We start from the raw sequence: 19,888 nt of genomic DNA on the forward strand, positions 1-19,888 counted from the left end.
GGCATAGTTTAAAGTGGCTAGTGATACATGTATTACATAAAGATGGCAAGATGCAGTAGATGATATAGAGTACAGTATATACATATGAGATGAGTGATGTAGGGTATGTAAACATTATATTAAGTGGCATAAGTGGCATTTCACAAGCTCAATCGGAAGATATTCAAGATGTTGACACAATGTTGCAAATGTCGAGAGACAGACAGCAACGTCTGTACAAACCCCACTGTTGCAAACTAAATGTTTAGGCTAGAAGCAAGGGGAAAATGTCTAGATGCTTTTTTGACAGTGGAGATCAAGTTAATTAAATTGGCTGGCTGGGCTGATGGGGACACCGAAAGCACAGGGATTTCTCAGATGGAAAACGGAAAACAAAATGCCCATTTTGTGTCAGACTTACCCGCGCTAAATGTTTTTTTTTTTTTAGTATGGTTTAGAACACGTCTCAACCAATCACAATGCTTGTTATGACTAACCCGTTAGACAGACAAACAGACAGAACAGTTACCGAATGTCATTTGTGGTGTGTTTGGACGTTTTACAAGCGGAATGTGAACGAGAGACATTGTGCAAATGAACAACGTTTTGAAGCATGCTGGTCTGAAGGAAGAACAGTACTGGCTCTGGAGCAGAATGTGTACACGCTGTCTGTGTGGTCTGGAGTCGCTAGGGCAACGGGCCTGCCTGTTCTGCTTGGTCAATATGGGGGAGGAGCAAACGGGACGAGAACGGAGAGGAGAAAAAAAAACCGAAATGGAAATCAAGTTGGCAGTGGCAGCTGTACAGATAGAGAAGCCCTTTGGATGAGCTAACACTACAGTATATGATGTCCAGTCTCCTTATTCGAGAAATTTGGCCTCTCTTGATTAACAAAAAAGTTAAGTATAAAATAAATTCATACATTGTACCCCTGGCCTGAGGATGTAAGTTCAACATGTAGTAGATTAATGTTAACTAGCTGGCCCGGCGCATTGTTGCCCCATGAAAGGAAGTTTGGCTAGCGAGTAAGTATTTTAGCCAGGTAGCCTAGGACTAAAAACCAAAAAGTGTGTACCGTATGACAATTGTTTTTTGGTATCTTTTGAGTTGTCACTGTATTAAACTAAGCATAGATGATATGACGCTGGAATAGTGGAGGCAGCTCCGGTTTTCTTTATTACTTGCGGTAACTCTCTGTGGTTCTAAATCAACAGTAGTCTAGTAGTCCGAACATGTCGGAAACATTAACTTGCTTGACCATACTGTAGGTCATGTTTGTTACATACAATATGCTTTGTGGACTTCATCGGACAGAGGTTGCTTATCCGGGTTTTGTGATGAAACAAAAAGGCGTGGTTGAATTTATTCTGCCACTGTGTCTTCTTATTGTCTCTGCCTTTAGGCCTATATATCACGGTGGCAAGTTATTGTCTCTGCCTTTAGGCCTATATATCACGGTGGCAAGGCATACGAACTAACAGGTTACAGAGTAAACAATGAAATTACCAAAACACATAGGTTGTGCTATGGCTTTTATTGAGCTTGATTTTACCCACGTACCATAATAATAGTATGGGAATAATAATGAATTTTATTTTGTAAAGCGGTTTCTTGCATCAAATCACACAACATTTCCAGTCACTTCCTTGTCTGAAGGACAAGTGGATAAACAGATTAATATCCTGCATGTTTTTTTAATAAGTCCCATGGAATGTAGGCCTACATTGAACACCACACATTGGCTGTTACTGTAGGCTGAATGATAGAACAGATATTTCTATGTTAAATGTTATGGGAAGCATTTTCACCATTGTTTTTGGATGGTAGGCTAATCTTGTAGGCCTACATTATGATCAAACAGCCACAGTAGCCTACATGGCCAATGTTAACTTAAAGCGGGTACAGCCTCAGTGTTCACAGTAACTGGGAGCTGCACAGGATTTTTCACAACGTTCAAGTTGGCGCTCAGTGGATTAAAAGAAGAAAAAAAAAAAAATGGAGGGAACATTGGCTACAAATATGAAAATGTATTGAAAAACGGTGCCACTACTAAATGAATACAGGGGAAACATTGCCCTACGTGTCCACGTGTCACAACATGTCTGATCACCTTGCTTCATTAACTTGATCAACCATTCTGATGATCTATATTATCTCACATTATAAATTTAATAAAAATGGAAGACACAGCTGTGATTCCCCCACCACAGATCAATGATCATTATCTTAATTCCATCCACCACCCCAGGGGCCATAATACCCCAGAAACCCTAATGTAATCCCAGCTAGACAAAGGAGGCCCCGAGGTCATTCCGGATCATTCTGCCTAATGAGACGTAAAACAGAACAAAAGACAGTCAGAGCTCTGAGTGCCCCGGTTTATACAAACAAACCATATGGATTTTTTAGGGCCGATGACGAAACCGATTTTTGGGGGTCCAGGAGGCAGATGGCCGATATTTTAGGCCGATATTCAACATCATTCAATTTTAAAATTACGACAAATTTATAATAGACAGCTATCTATGCATGAATGCGTACATTTTAAAATAAAATATTTTTTATTTGAATGGTAAATATTTTAATAAACTAGGTAAATTAAAACGGCATAGAGCTAACTCACAGTAAAGGACATATTCAATAGGAATGTGTTCAGGCGTTGAGTTATTGCCCTTGTTGTTGCTGATCAGTGAAGTCGATGGTGTTACAGATGACAATCGGTGAAGTCGATGGTGTTACAGATGACAATCGGTGAAGTCGATGGTGTTACAGATGACAATCGGTGAAGTCGATGGTGTTACAGATGACAATCGGTGAAGTCGATGGTGTTACAGATGACAATCGGTTTTCCTTCCTTTTGGGACTTATATTAGCCTTGTGATTAACATTTGTATAGAAGCATCACTCCAGCATGTCACACCTGTATGGCAGGGTCTTCAAAACAAGCCATGCTGTTAGAGAATATAAACATATATATTCAATGCAAATGGTACACTTAACGTACTGCTACGATTGGATAGAGCGAGGATGTAACTTTGCTCCCTTTTTACATCTCTCTCCATTGCTCCGGCGGTCGGAGCCGACTCCTGCGGCCGGAGCCGACTCCTGCGGTCGGAGCCGAAGGAGTCGACTCTTGTTCGACTCCCAAAATGAATGAGTACACACCACATCATTATTGCAATGTCCTACACTTGCATTCTAGAGGACTGACAAGAGCACGTTTGCTGCCTATTTGCATATCAACTATAGCCTATAAAAAAGGCCTATGTTGTGTGAATACAGAAGGAGGATGTGTAGAAACTAGAAATAGTTCAGTGATATTTCTGCTGTGTGCAGCCTTGACAGATCCCCATGGGATGATGCAGTGTACTCTACGCTGATAAGCCTATTCTTTAGCCATGTTATAAGCCCTATTCAGAAGGGTATTACTAGAGACGTTTGTCGTCGTTATCCGGAGCATGCCGGTTATTTCAGGAGGACCGTTCAAAACAGGATTCGTTTCCCCCCCCCCCCCCCCCCCCCCCCCTAAACTTAAATCCTGTAATTCTTTTATATTTGTTCTAATTGAATTGCCTCATGGGAGGTTTTTATTTCTCGGGTGTGAAGATATTTCAACGTCATGTCTCGACAATAAATGAGCTATACTGATAACTCGTGCTTGGCCGCACCAAATGTATAGGTGTCCCTATAATATTTAAATTGATGAAGTGTGATTATAAATCGGTAATCTTTTAAAAACGATTCGTAGTAGAAGTCCTTCCTAATAACAATACCACCAATCCTGCTGATTTAAACTGCTGAACCGTTTGAGATTTGTTTATGGATCAGAACGTGAACTTGCCATTTTCCAAATAGTTTAGAGGGGATGTCCTGCTTTGCGATCTACTGCCTCAACGACCCTGTTCCCTATCCTGTAGTTGTTTACTCCAACTCTAATCTGCTTCAATAATTATCTGGTGGATAAACTGAATCAGGTTAGTTACAACTGGGGTTGGAGCGAAAACCTGCAGGAGGGTAGCTCTCCAGGAAAACTGAGTTCGAGAGCCCTGGGGTTGGAGCGAAAACCTGCAGGAGGGTTAGAGAGCCCTGGGGTTGGAGCGAAAACCTGCAGGAGGGTTAGAGAGCCCTGGGGTTGGAGCGAAAACCTGCAGGAGGGGAGCTCTCCAGGAAAACAGGGTTGGAGAGCCCTGGGGTTGGAGCGAAAACCTGCAGGAGGGTTAGAGAGCCCTGGGGTTGGAGCGAAAACCTGCAGGAGGGTTAGAGAGCCCTGGGGTTGGAGCGAAAACCTGCAGGAGGGTTAGAGAGCCCTGGGGTTGGAGCGAAAACCTGCAGGAGGGTTAGAGAGCCCTGGGGTTGGAGCGAAAACCTGCAGGAGGGTTAGAGAGCCCTGGGGTTGGAGCGAAAACCTGCAGGAGGGTAGCGCTCCAGGAAAACAGAGTTAGAGAGCCCTGGGGTTGGAGCGAAAACCTGCAGGAGGGTTAGAGAGCCCTGGGGTTGGAGCGAAAACCTGCAGGAGGGTAGCGCTCCAGGAAAACAGAGTTCGAGAGCCCTGGGGTTGGAGCGAAAACCTGCAGGAGGGTAGCTCTCCAGGAAAACTGAGTTCGAGAGCCCTGGGGTTGGAGCGAAAACCTGCAGGAGGGTTAGAGAGCCCTGGGGTTGGAGCGAAAACCTGCAGGAGGGTAGCGCTCCAGGAAAACAGAGTTCGAGAGCCCTGCCCTACAGTAGTAGGACATACACAGCCAGCCAGGGTTTAATTAAATAATCTATAGGCAATACTTTTAATTGCACACTTAGGCCTAATTTACACTGATGCATTTGGCAATGTTCAACTTCAATACACTGGCACTATGTAGAATAGCTTTGTCATACTCATTAATAGGTCTAATATACATTCAGAAAGTCTTCAGGCCCCTTCTACATTTTGTTACGTTACAGCCTTATTACAAAAATGGATTAAATAAATACAATCTCAATCTACACACAATACCCCATAATGAAAACAGGTTTAGAAATGTTTGCACATTTATTAAAAATAAACAAATACGTTATTTACATAAGTATTCAGACCCTTTGCTATGAAACTCGATATTGAGCTCAGGTGCATCCTGTTTCCATTGATCATCCTTGAGATGTTTCTACAACTTGATTGGAGTCCACCTGTGGTAAATTCAATTGATTGGACATGATTTGGAAAGGCACACACCTGTCTATGTAAGGTCCCACAGTTGACAGTGCATGTCAGAGCAAAGACCAAGCCATGAGGTCAAAGAAATTTTCCATAGATCTCCGAGACAGGATTGTGTCGAGGCACAGATCTGGGGAAGGGTACCATTGAAGGTTTGAAGGTCCCCAAGAACACATTATTAATAAATGGAAGAAGTTTGGAACCACCAAGACTCTTCCTAGAGCTGGCCACACAGCCAAACTGAGAAATTGGGGGAGAAGGGCCTTGGTCAGGGAGGTGACCAAGAACCCAATGGACACTGACAGAGCTCCAGAGTTCCTCTGTGGAAATGGGAGAACCTTCCAGAAGGACAACCATCTCTGCAGCACTCCACCTATCAGGCCTTTATGGTAGAGTGGCCAGATGGAAGCCACTCCTCAGTAAGACACATGACAGCCCTCTTGGAGTTTGCCAAAAGGCACCTAAAGGACTGATTCTCTGGTCTGATGAATCCAAGATTGAACTCTTTGGCCTGAATGCCAAGAGTCACGTCTGGAGGAAACCTGGCACCATGAACGGAGCTAAGTACAGAGAGATCCTTGATGAAAACCTGCCCCAGAGTGCTCAGAACCTCAGACTGGTGCGAAGGTTCACCTTCCAACAGGACAACGACCCTAAGCCCACAGCCAAGACAACGCGAGAGTGGCTTTGGGACAAGTCTCTGAATGTCCTTGAGTTGCCCAGCCAGAGCCCGGACCTGAAACTTATCGAACATCTCTGGAGAGACCTGAAAATAGCTGTGCAGCAACACTCCCCATCCAACCTGACAGAGGTTGAGAGGATCTGCAGAGAAGAATGGGAGAAACTCCCCAAATACAAGTGTGCCAAGCTTGTAGCGTCATACCCAAGAAGACTCGAGGCTGTAATCTCTGGTGCTTCAACAAAGTACTGAGTAAAGCAACTGAATACTTATGTAAAATGTGATATTTACATTTTTTGTTTTATAAATTCACAAACATTTAAAAAAAAAAAACGTTTGCTTTGTCATTAACGTTAGCTAGTTAGCTAACAAGCTAGAAACGAACCAAAACATAGTTTAGAAAGTTCCTTTAAATTGCCTGGTTTGTTAGATTAACATAAACTAAATACATTTTTAAACAGATGGGTTCATTAGTGTTAAAATACACCAGTTATGTTATTTTGGACCACCAGGCTGCTGATGTCAAGCAGCTTGTTGTTTTTTGTGTGCATACTTTTTCATAATGACAACCGTCTACAGACATGAGGATAGACGTAGTAGAAACCAGCCTTTAGTCTTGAAATCTTTGGCTGTTTACACTGCCGCGCCCACTCTGTTCCCTACACTGCCGCGCCCACTCTGTTCACTACACTGCCGCGCCCACTCTGTTCACTACACTGCCGCGCCCACTCTGTTCACTACACTGCCGCGCCCACTCTGTTCACTACACTGCCGCGCCCACTCTGTTCACTACACTGCCGCGCCCACTCTGTTCACTACACTGCCGCGCCCACTCTGTTCACTACACTGCCGCGCCCACTCTGTTCACTACACTGCCGCGCCCACTCTGTTCACTACACTGCCGCGCCCACTCTGTTCACTACACTGCCGCGCCCACTCTGTTCACTACACTGCCGCGCCCACTCTGTTCACTACACTGCCGCGCCCACTCTGTTCACTACACTGCCGCGCTCACTCTGTTCACTACACTGCCGCGCCCACTCTGTTCACTACACTGCCGCGCCCACTCTGTTCACTACTCACATGTGAATCCTTAAAGAGATGGGTGGATGTTGAGTGGGTGTAGACAAAGAAAAGCTCTCCAGTAGGTTTACCAAAACATTCAAGGGCCATTTTCTCAGAAGTGGGGTTACAAGTTGATCAACTTTTAAAACAGAATTACTTTCCCCATTTTCCCTCAACTGTAGTGTATTATACACAATTGTGTAGCTCTGAGTCTCTACATTTATCCAATGTAAAAACACAATTTCAAAGTTTGCTACATAAGACCCAATTGAGCCGGATAGTCACAAATGCTTTGTTTGTAAATTATTGTCTAAGCTATTTGTAAAAAAAATAAATAATAAACCACCATGCTGTCTGGTATGCTTAATATAAGGAATGTAAAATTAATGATGATTTATATTGATACTTAAGTATATTTAAAACCAAATACTTTTAGACTTACTCAAGTAGTGCTTCTACACCTGCATTGCTTGCTGTTTGGGGTTTTAGGCTGGGTTTATGTACAGCACTTTGAGATATCAGCTGATGTAAGAAGGGCTTTATAAATACATTTGATTAGTATCTTACTGGGTGAGAGTAAAGACACCTTAACAGAAAATGACTCAAGTATGACAACTGGGTTTTTCCACCACTGCTCGTGGTTCAGGCAGTGAGTGGTGCCAAAGCCGATAGAGAAGGGCCGTTAACCTAGAAAACGCCAGTGTCGGCCCGATATATAAAATAAATTGGTCGTTCTCTACCGGTTTACCACAAGGCCCATTAATGAAGACGTCATTCTCCTGCTGCCTTTCCTTATTGTGGAGTAGTTCCATATGCTCTATACATTATGGGCCTGCCCTGGGGTGGGCTGCCCTGCAGACTCCTCCTCTCTCCATAACCATATTACCTCAGAGCTATCGGGACAGTCTACTAGGCCTAGGCTCACACACACACAGTAAACAAACGTCGCTTTACACCTTTTCATCCCTCCTCCAATCTTCCCGTTTCTTTCTAAACCCAATCCATCTCCACCATTATCCATCTCCACCATTATCCATCTCCACCATTATCCATCTCCACCATTATCCTAGTCTCTCGAGAGACAGACAGGTTGCGGAGACTACTACCACTATCCCAAATCCTCCTGAAATCATTCAACTATAATATTGTGAGACAGCAGAATCCAGTGGATTAACACCGGGCCAGGACCAAATCATCCATCGTCAGCATATTAATACCTCTGTGTCGTGATGTGTGAAGAGAGGGGAAAAACAACAGCAGCAGGGCCAGGCTGACCGGGGGGAGAGGGGGGGAAACACCTCGTCAGTATTATCTGACCGGGGGCGGGGGAGGCAACACCTCGTCAGTATTATCTGACCGGGGGGGGGGGAAGGCAACACCTCGTCAGTATTATCTGACCGGGGGGGAGGTGGGGGGGGAAGGCAACACCTCGTCAGTATTATCTGACCGGGGGGGGGGGGGGCAACACCTCGTCAGTATTATCTGACCGGGGGGGGGGGGGGGGGCAACACCTCGTCAGTATTATCTGACCGGTGGGGGGGAGGCAACACCTCGTCAGTATTATCTGACCGGGGGAGAGGGGGGGAAGGCAACACCTCGTCAGTATTATCTGACCGGGGGGGGAGGGGGGGGGGGGGAAGGCAACACCTCGTCAGTATTATCTGACCGGGGGGGGGGAGGGAAGGCAACACCTCGTCAGTATTATCTGACCGGGGGGGAGGGGGAAGGTAACACCTCTTCAGTATTATCTGACAGGGAGGGGGAGGGGAAGGCAACACCTCGTCAGTATTATCTGACCGGGGGGGAGGGGGGGGGGAAGGCAACACCTCGTCAGTATTATCTGACCGGGGGGGGGGGGGGGGGGGGGGGGGGCAACAACTCGTCAGTATTATCTGACCGGGGGGGGGGGGGGGCAACAACTCGTCAGTATTATCTGACCGGGAGCACACTGCCTGCCCTTCAGGACACCTACAGCACCCGGCGTCAAAGGAAGATCATCAAGGACAACAGCCACCTGAGTCACGGCCTGTTCACCCTGCTATCATCCAGAAGATCATCAAGGACCGGGGGGGGGGCAACACCTCGTCAGCATTATCTGACCGGGGGGGGAGGGGCAACACCTCGTCAGTATTATCTGACCGGGGGCACACTGCCTGCCCTTCAGGACACCTACAGCACCCGGCGTCAAAGGAAGATCATCAAGGACAACAGCCACCTGAGTCACGGCCTGTTCACCCTGCTATCATCCAGAAGATCATCAAGGACAACAGCCACCTGAGCCACGGCCTGTTCACCCTGCTATCATCCAGAAGGAGGTCAGTACAGGTGCAACAAAGCTGGGACCAAGAGACTGAAAAACAGCCATCTCCAGGCCATCAAACTGTTAAATAGCCATCACTAGCCGGCCTCCACCCAGTACCCTGCCCTGAACTTAGTCACTGTCACTAGCCGGCTAACACCCAGTACCCTGCCCTGAACTTAGTCACTGTCACTAGCCGGCCTCCACCCAGTACCCTGCCCTGAACTTAGTCACTGTCACTAGCCGGCTAACACCCAGTACCCTGCCCTTAGTCACTGTCACTAGCCGGCCTCCACCCAATACCCTGCCCTGAACTTAGTCACTGTCACTAGCCGGCTACCACCCAGTACCCTGCCCTGAACTTAGTCACTGTCACTAGCCAGCCTCCACCCAGTACCCTGCCCTGAACTTAGTCACTGTCACTAGCCGGCCTCCACCCAGTACCCTGCCCTGAACTTAGTCACTGTCACTAGCCAGCCTCCACCCAGTACCCTGCCCTGAACTTAGTCACTGTCACTAGCCGGCTAACACCCGGTTCTCAACCCTGCACCTTAGAGGCTGCTGCCCACTGTACATAGACATGGAACACGGGTCCCTTTAGTAATGGAACACGGGTCCCTTTAGTAATGGAACACGGGTCCCTTTAGTAATGGAACACGGGTCTAATGTTTACATACGGATTTACTCATTTCATATGTATATACTGTATTCTAGTCCATCCAATTCAACTATTGCTGTACATATACTATTCTATCCATGTATTATACAGATATACTCCATATTTCTATCCATATACTCCATATTCTATCCATGTAGTCTATCCATATACTCCATATTCTATCCATGTATTCTATCCATATTCTATCCATGTATTCTATCCATGTATTCTATCCATGTATTCTATCCATATTCTATCCATATTCTATCCATGTATTCTATCCATATTCTATCCATGTATTCTATCCATATTCTATCCATGTATTCTATCCATATACTCCATATTCTATCCATATACTCCATATTCTATCCATATACTCCATATTCTATCCATATACTCCATATTCTATCCATATACTCCATATACTCCATATTCTACCCATATACGACATATTCTACCCATATACTCCATATTCTATCCATATACTCCATATACTCCATATTCTACCCATATACTCCATATTCTATCCATATACTCCATATACGACATATTCTACCCATATACGACATATTCTATCCATGTATTCTACACATATACTACATATTCTATCCATACTGTCCATAATGTCTACACATCCCATCACACATATATATACACTGTACATACACATATATGGGAAAACAAATACTATTTGTAATACTTCTGTCATTTTTTGTAAAGCTCCAATTCTCCCCTTTTCTAGGAAACCACTGTTATTCACCCCGTTGACAGTTATGGATGGAGAGAAAAATCAGAGCTGTCTATTGGTCACGTTCTAACCAAGGCTGTATAGCCTACATGGTTAATTATGGCTGGCGTTGGTTACTATCTGCCACAATAAATCACATGTTGCCAACTAAGGGATTTTAGGCCTAGTTGGACAAGGGATATCAATGGAAGTAGCCTAAATATAAATTATTTTATAGAATCTTTTGTTGTTGTTGACTGTGACTAAAATGTCAGTGACAAACTAAACAAAAAAAAATTGTCCAGTTTTAGTCAACTGAAAACAGGATGAAATGACTAAAAGGTGTTTTAAGACAAACAATTAAAATAGCTGCCAAAATTATCACTACTCAGAATAACAAAGAGTGGGCTATATGAACTATGAGCCTTGGACCTAAAGAGAAAGTGCTGCTATTACTACAATTGTTATAAATGTCAGGAAGAGATATCTGATAATGAAATATTCCAGCCACTAATACAGAGCTAGGTTGATTATCTTTCAATGGCCTCTCAGTTTCATAATGATGGATGCAGATAACACAGAGAGCGTAACCCAGACAAATATACACTGAACAAAAAATATACAAACACAACATGGTCCCATGTTTCATGAGCTGAAATTCTATTGCGCCCCCCCCTGGGTTGTGCCGTGGCGGAGATCTTTGTGGGCTATACTCGGCCTCGTCTCAGGATGGTAAGTTGGTGGTTGAAGATATCCCTCTAGTGGTGTGGGGGCTGTGCTTTGGCAAAGTGGGTGGGGTTATATCCTTCCGGTTTGGCCCTGTCCGGGGGTATCATCGGATGGGGCCACAGTGTCTCCTGACCCCTCCTGTCTCAGCCTCCAGTATTTATGCTGCATTAGTTTATGTGTCGGGGGGCTAGGGTCAGTTTGTTATATCTGGAGTACTTCTACTGTCTTATCCGGTGTCCTGTGTGAATTTAAGTATGCTCTCTCTAATTCTCTCTTTCTCTCTTTCTTTCTTTCTCTCTCTCGGAGGACCTGAGCCCTAGGACCATGCCTCAGGACTACCTGGCATGATGACTCCTTGCTGTCCCCAGTCCACCTGGCCGTGCTGTTGCTCCAGTTTCAACTGTTCTGCCTGCGGCTATGGAACCCTGACCTGTTCACCGGACGTGCTACCTGTCCCAGACCTGCTGTTTTCAACTCTCTAGAGACAGCAGGAGCGGTAGAGATACTCTGAATGATCGGCTATGAAATGCCAACTGACATTTACTCCTGAGGTGCTGACCTGTTGCACCCTCGACAACTACTGTGATTATTATTATTTGACCATGCTGGTCATTTATGAACATTTGAACATCTTGGCCATGTTCTGTTATAATCTCCACCCGACACAGCCAGAAGAGGACTGGCCACCCCTCATAGCCTGGTTCCTCTCTAGGTTTCTTCCTAGGTTTTGGCCTTTCTAGGGAGTTTTTCCTAGCCACCGTGCTTCTACACCTGCATTGCTTGCTGTTTGGGGTTTTAGGCTGGGTTTCTGTACAGCACTGAGATATCAGCTGATGTACGAAGGGCTATATAAATAAATTTGATTTGATATAAAAATAAATAAAAAAGATACCAGAAATGTTCGATACGCACAAAAAGCGTATTTCAGTCAAATTATGTCAACAAATTTGTTGACATCCCTGTTAGTGAGCATTTCTCCTTTGCCAAGATAATTAATCAATCTGACTGGTGTGGCATATCAAGAAGCTGATTAAACAGCATGATCATTACACAGGTGTACCTTGTGCTGGAGACAATAGAAGTCCACTCTAAAAATGTGCAGTTTTGTCAAACAACACAATGCAACAGATGTCTCACGTTGAGGGGAGCGTGCAATTGGCATGCTGACTGCAGCTTTGTCCACCAGAGCTGTTGCCAGATAATGTAGAGAAATGAATATAAAATTAAGTGGCCTCCAATGTCATTTTCAGAGAATTTGGCAGTACATCCAACCGGCCTCACAACCGCAGACCACGTTTAACCACTCCAGCCCAGGACATCTACATCTGGCTTCTTCACCTGCGGGATCGTCTGAGACCAGCCACCCTGGACAACTGATGAAACTGTGGGTGGTGTGTACAACCAAATAATTTATACACAAAGTGTCAGAAACGGTCTCAGGGAATCTCGTCTGCTCGTGCTCGTCATCCTCACCAGGGTCTTGACGGGACTGTAGTTTGGCGACGTAACCAACTTCGATTACTACTGGCACGCAGGAGAAGTGAGCTTTTCCACAGATGAATCCCGCTTTCAAATCTACCGAGCAGATGACAGGCGTCGTATGGGCAAGCGGTTTGCTGATGTCAATGTTGTGAACAGAGGTCCATTGTCGTGTCATTCATCCACCGCCATCACATCATGTTTCAGCATGATAATGCACGGCCCCATGTCGTAAGGATCTGTACACAATCCCTGGAAGCTGAACATGTCCCAGTTTTTCCATGGTCTGCATACCCACCAAACATGTCACACATTGAGCATGTTAGGGATGCTCTGGATCGACGTGTACGACAGCGTGTTCCAGTTCCCACCAATATTCAGCAACTTCACACAGCCATTGAAGGGGAGTGAGACAACATTCCACAGACCACAATCAACAGCCTGATCAACTCTATGCGAAGGAGATGTGTCGCGCTGCATGAGGCAAATGGTGGTCACACCAGATACTGACTGGTTTTCTGATCCACGCTCCTACTTTTTATTAAAGGTATCTGTGACTAACAGATGAATATCTGTATTCCCAGTCATGTGAAATCCATAAATTAGGGCCTAATAAATATCTAAATTGACTGATTTCCTTATAAACTGTAACTCAGTCAAATCCTTGAAATTGTATTTATATACACTATATACTGAGCAGCTGCACAGAGGCTATACGCCTGAAGTCGTATTAATCAACCTATTCCCCCTGTTAGTTCTGGTCAATAGTAGTGCAGTATATAGGGAATAGGGTAAACAGACTGCCAGGCAGCTAGCGTGCCCTACTGTGCTCTGGTCTAAATGGTGAGTAGATGAATGGGTTTCACTTTCAGTCCTATCAGCTGTCCCACCACCAAGGCCTTCCTCCTTGTCTACAATCAATGTTAGCAAAGTTATATGATACAGGAGGTACAAGCTCCGGGGTAAACACAGCTGCTGAAACCTCTGCACACACACACACACACGCGCTCTCTCTGCACACACACACACGCTCTCTCTCACACACACACACACACACACACACACACACACACACACACACACACAGCCTGCTTAGCTCAGCTCTATAATTCAACATTTTGGAATAGACCTCTGAAGCAAAAGCATCCAATTAATTAACTAATGGGCAGCGGCCAACCGAATTGCACCCTTTCCCTAGATTGTGCACTGCCCATAGGGCCCAGGTCAAAAGTAGTGCACTACCATAGGGCCCAGGTCAAAAGTAGTGCACTACCATAGGGCCCAGGTCAAAAGTAGCGCACTACCATAGGGCCCAGGTCAAAAGTAGTGCACTACCATAGGGCCCAGGTCAAAAGTAGTGCACTACCATAGGGCCCAGGTCAAAAGTAGTGCACTATATAGGGAATAGGGTACCATTTGGGACAGACACACAGTATTTTCCTCAATGGGATGCTTACTGTGCAGTGTGTTGATAGTGTACAGTGCTGATTTACAAACCCTATTGTGGGCCCCTTTCCACATGTGGAAGCAGCAGCTTTGGGAAGAATGTCATTCGGCGAGAGGAGAGTGAGTGTGCGTGCGATAGAGCAGGGACAATGGAAGTGAAAGTTGAACAATGTATTGGGACAGAGATCACAAGACACGAAGATCAACGAGTTAAAGTGCTCTCAACATGAAAGGAGAAGTAGGCTCATACTCTCTGGTACCATGGATAGAAACTAGCCAGTATTCTCTCTGGTACCATGGATAGAAACTAGCCAGTATTCTCTCTGGTACCATGGATAGAAACTAGCCAGTATTCTCTCTGGTACCATGGATAGAAACTAGCCAGTATTCTCTCTGGTACCATGGATAGAAACTAGCCAGTATTCTCTCTGGTACCATGGATAGAAACTAGCCAGTATTCTCTCTGGTACCATGGATAGAAACTAGCCAGTATTCTCTCTGGTACCATGGATAGAAACTAGCCAGTATTCTCTCTGGTACCATGGATAGAAACTAGCCAGTATTCTCTCTGGTACCATGGATAGAAACTAGCCAGTATTCTCTCTGGTACCATGGATAGAAACTAGCCAGTATTCTCTCTGGTACCATGGATAGAAACTAGCCAGTATTCTTTCTGGTACCATGGATAGAAACTAGCCAGTATTCTCTCTGGTACCATGGATATAAACTAGCCAGTAATGGAGGGTAAACGCGAGTAAACACAGTTTGCCTGCCCCCCCCCCCCCCCCCCCCCCCCCCACCACCTTCTGGGACAGTTTGCCTGCCACCCCCCCCTCCGCCTTCTGGGACAGTTTGCCTGCCCCCCTCCCCCTTCTGGGACAGTTTGCACCCATAAAAAGCGTAATTTTTTTCCACCACAACCGGCAATCAGACTTTACCCACCAATTTTATTACCACTACATCACTGGTAACCATCACAAACATATGTTGATCTTTGAGTTGCCTATACAGTGCCACTGACACGGCCCGCTACCAAAACCTGCGGACTCTCCTTCACTGCAGCCGACGTGAGTAAAACATTTAAGCGTGTTAACCCTCGCAAGGCTGCAGGCCAAGACGGCATTCCCAGCCGCGTCCTCAGAGCATGCGCAGACCAGCTGGCTGGTGTGTTTACGGACATATTCAATCAATCCTTATCCCAGTCTGCTGTTCCCACATGCTTCAATAGGGCCACCATTGTTCCTGTTCCCAAGAAAGCTAAGGTAACTGAGCTAAACGACTAGCGCCCCGTAGCCCTCACTTCCGTCATCATGAAGTGCTTTGAGAGACTAGTCAAGGACCATATCACCTCCACCCTACCTGACACCCTAGACCCACTCCAATTTGCTTACCGCCCCAATAGGTCCACAGACGACGCAATCGCAACCACACTGCCCTAACCCATCTGGACAAGAGGAATACCTATAACACCATAGTATCCTCCAAACTCGTCATCAAGCTCGAGACCCTGGGTCTCGACCCCGCCCTGTGCAACTGGGTACTGGACTTCCTGACGGGCCGCCCCCAGGTGGTGAGGGTAGGTAACAACATCTCCACCTCGCTAATCCTCAACACTGGGGCCCCACAAGGGTGCGTTCTGAGCCCTCTCCTGTACTCCCTGTTCACCCACGACTGCGTGGCCATGCACGCCTCCAACTCAATCACCAAGTTTGCAGACGACACTACAGTGGTAGGCTTGATTACCAACAACGACGAGACGACCTACAGGGAGGAGGTGAGGGCCTTCGGAGTGTGGTGTCAGGAAAATAACCTCACACTCAACGTCAACAAAACAAAGGAGATGATTGTGGACTTCAGGAAACAGCAGAGGGAGCACCCCCCTAATCCACATCGACGGGACAGTAGTGGAGAGGGTAGTAAGTTTTAAGTTCCTCGGCGTACACATCACGGACAAACTGAATTGGTCCACCCACACAGACAGCGTTGTGAAGAAGGCGCAGCAGCGCCTCTTCAACCTCAGGAGGCTGAAGAAATTCAGCTTGTCACCAAAAGCACTCACAAACTTCTACAGATGCACAATCGAGAGCATCCTGTCGGGCTGTATCACCGCCTGGTACGGCAACTGCTCCGCCCACAACCGTAAGGCTCTCCAGAGGGTAGTGAGGTCGGCACAACGCATCACCGGGGGCAAACTACCTGCCCTCCAGGACACCTACACCACCCGATGTCACAGGAAGGCCATAAAGATCATCAAGGACAACAACCACCCGAGCCACTGCCTGTTCACCCCGCTATCATCCAGAAGACGAGGTCAGTACAGGTGCACCAAAGCAGGGACCGAGAGACTGAAAAACAGCTTCTATCTCAAGGCCATCAGACTTAACTCCAGCTCACTTTAATAATGGAAATTGATCAAAAATGTATCACTAGCCACTTTAAACAATGCCACTTAATATAATGTTTACATATCCTACATTACTCATCTCATATGTATATGTATATACTGTACTCTATACCATCTACTGCACCAATTTGTAAGTCGCTCTGGATAAGAGCGTCTGCTAAATGACTTAAATGTAAATGTAAATGTAAATCTACTGCATCTTGCCATCTTTATGTAATACATGTATCACTAGCCACTTTAAACTATGCCACTTTATGTTTACATACCCTACATTACTCATCTCATATGTATATACTGTACTCTATACCATCTACTGCATCTTGCCTATGCCGTTCTGTACCATCACTCATTCATATATCTTTATGTACATATTCTTTATCCCTTTACACTTGTGTGTATAAGGTAGTAGTTGTGGAATTGTTAGGTTAGATTACTCGTTGGTTATTACTGCATTGTCGGAACTAGAAGCACAAGCATTTCGCTACACTCGCATTAACATCTGCTAACCATGTGTATGTGACAAATAAAATTTGATTTGAGTTGCCTAATTGAGGGAGTCATTTTTCTGGGTCAACAACATTCAAACAAATACTGTAAGTAAATGGTCAGCTCCACCCACTGCTTGCCTGAAGCAGTAAGACTGTCAATAGCACACGTTTTAGGCCTATACACACACACAATGAACTTGTTGACACTAGCTAGGTCGCTAGCTAGGCCGCTAATCCACACCCTCAAATGAGCTCAAATGAAGGTTGGCCATATTTTTCACTTAACTAGGAAAGTCAGTTGAGAACAAATTCTTATTTACAATGACGGCCTACCCCAGCCAAACCCAAACGACGCTGGGCCAATTGTGCGCCGCCCTATAGGACACCCAGATCACGGTCGGTTGTGACAAAGCCTGGAATCGAACCAGGGTCTGTAGGGACACCTTTAGCACTGATATTCAGTGCCTTGGAACGCTGCGCCACTTTGGATGCAGGATTCTGCTCGTGGATGTGTGACATGCCCAATAATGAACCATACATTTGATTTATGCTATCTATCCTCTATAGTCTCTAGTCAGCCATTGTCAGAGATGCCTGTCTTCTTGATGACAACATAATGAAACAACTCCCTTTAAAAAAATGTGCACACAATGCTAAATGTGGGTAGGTTTATGGAGGAAGTTATAGGCATATCCATGCTATGTGTTGCTGTCCACATCACTAAATCATGCATCCAGTCTGTATGAGAAGTAGCTAATTTCCATTATAGTGAACAGAATCCTTTGTAACTCGTGTGGTGGAATCATGGGCTCGTTCGGCCCACAGACTTACTGTACGTATGGGTTGGCCTCACTGAACTCAATATATGTTCTGTTCTTCTTAATGGCCAAGGCATGACATTCTAACATGGCTAGTACTGGCATCAGCTGATCAGTTAAATAGCCAACTAGCTAACAGGAACTAGATTCATGTAAAAGAGTCCAACCAAGCAAGGCTAACTAAATCAAACCTAGATCTGATTTGCTTAGCTAGCTGGCTAAAGAACATAACGAATCTTTGGTCAGGGGGACCTTAACATGACTTGGTGTTTCTTTGGACCAGTGAATGGAATATGGTTCTATATACGAAAAGTAGATCAAACATTTGTTGTGACAAACATCGACAACAACTAACGTTAACTAGCTAGGTAGTTAGATATAATCACCGGTCCCATTTACAGCAAATCCAGATATACGCAACACGCCGGGGTCCATGTTAGCTAGTTAACGTTAGCTGGATATCAAATTTTAGATGTTTAAGTTAGCTAGTTAAATGGTTAGTTAAAATATAGCTAAACTTACTAGCCAGTTAACGTCAGCCAATTCATCATGGCCTGGTATTTAAAACCAACCTACCAGCAATCTCCCACTCGCTGTCTAGAAAATAAAGATCGGAAGACAAACGGTAAAGCGGATAATCTCTTGCTACCGCATCAAAGGAACACAGCATCCATGTTAGGTTAGCGGTTGCTAGTTAGCAGTGACAGTCAGCTTGCTAACTAACACCACCCAGGCACGACTCATTCACTAACGTTAGCTCGCTAATCCAAGGACGGCGGAGAAGCAAGCAGGCATGCCCGGGGATACGAAATATGCTATCAAATGCATTTCTTACCGTTTAGCTACTTGGGCACAGTGGATTTTCGATTTTGAAAGGTATATATGCTGTTCGCATGCCAAGCAACAGTTCACACTAGCTTCCTTGGTTGAGCACTCAATAAAAAAGCACGTAGTAAACTAGCTAAACTAGAAGCGGTACTGGCTGGCTGTCAATCCCTCCCACGTCCAGGGCTGCGTTCATTACGAAAACATATAACGGAAACAGTGTTGTACTGAACGACCCATATGTAAAAACAACGGAGGGGTTTGCTTCGTTCCGTTTGTTTCCGTTTAAGATATATTTTTCAACAGAATTGGCATAATGGATACACCCCTGTTCAAGAACATTGAATAACGTTTTGGGGAAACGTGTATCAGTACAAATCGTTCCGCAACGTAGCACAGGTTCAATCGAACTGAACGCACCCCGGGTGTTGGGAAAGTGGGAGGTATGAGGGAATTCGCACAGAAGTCCAGAAGTCATATTAATAAAATCTAAATATTCCCCCGTTTTGTCGATCACAAAATAATTATTTTCTGATCTCGACAAAACGAGGGATTTTGTTTTTCATATGTCCTTTCTGTTCTTCCGCAAATCCGTCCTGAGTGATGTAATCAAGAAAAATGGAGTAGTATTTCCCCCTTTCACAAGCCCACTTTACAATAGCTTTCTAAAACATGTCTGATCTATCCTTCAACATTTCCAAAAGCTAGCCTTTGATGGAGAAATACATGAACCCGTTCCTGCATCAGATTTTCGAACTTGTAATTGATAGGTCTAACCTGGCATTGTTTCGTAACAAGCCTTGCCTAGGTAGGCTTGTTACTAGTTTACCTAACAATGGTTTATATATATACTAGATGACTAACAAGGGACGCTGTTTTGAAGCCTCCATCTTGGCACTCCTTCACCGTTGTAAAAAAAATAATTTTTATGCTATTGAAATGCATTTATGAATGTCTACATTTTTTTTTTTTTTTTTTTACATGTTTATTCTATTCCAGACACCTTAATGCATACTTTTAAATCAACTAAAATGTTATTGGTCACGTACACATATTTAGCAGATATAATTGCAGATGTAGCAAAATGCTTGTGTACGAAATATTATT

At 45.0% G+C, this 19,888-nt stretch overlaps 1 protein-coding gene across 1 annotated transcript in view; it reads right to left on the reverse strand.

The window, feature by feature from the left end:
- Positions 1-18,959, reverse strand: part of LOC120061518 (dnaJ homolog subfamily C member 5-like) — a 35,207-nt gene extending 16,248 nt beyond the window's left edge. Inside the window, exon 1 of the mRNA XM_039011422.1 lies at positions 18,792-18,959. The gene's annotated coding sequence lies outside the window, so the exon portion shown is untranslated. The remainder of the gene's footprint in view (positions 1-18,791) is intronic.
- Between the last annotated feature and the right edge of the window lie 929 nt (positions 18,960-19,888).

Source organism: Salvelinus namaycush, chromosome 16 (assembly GCF_016432855.1).
Source record: "Salvelinus namaycush isolate Seneca chromosome 16, SaNama_1.0, whole genome shotgun sequence".
NCBI classification, from domain to species: domain Eukaryota; kingdom Metazoa; phylum Chordata; class Actinopteri; order Salmoniformes; family Salmonidae; genus Salvelinus; species Salvelinus namaycush.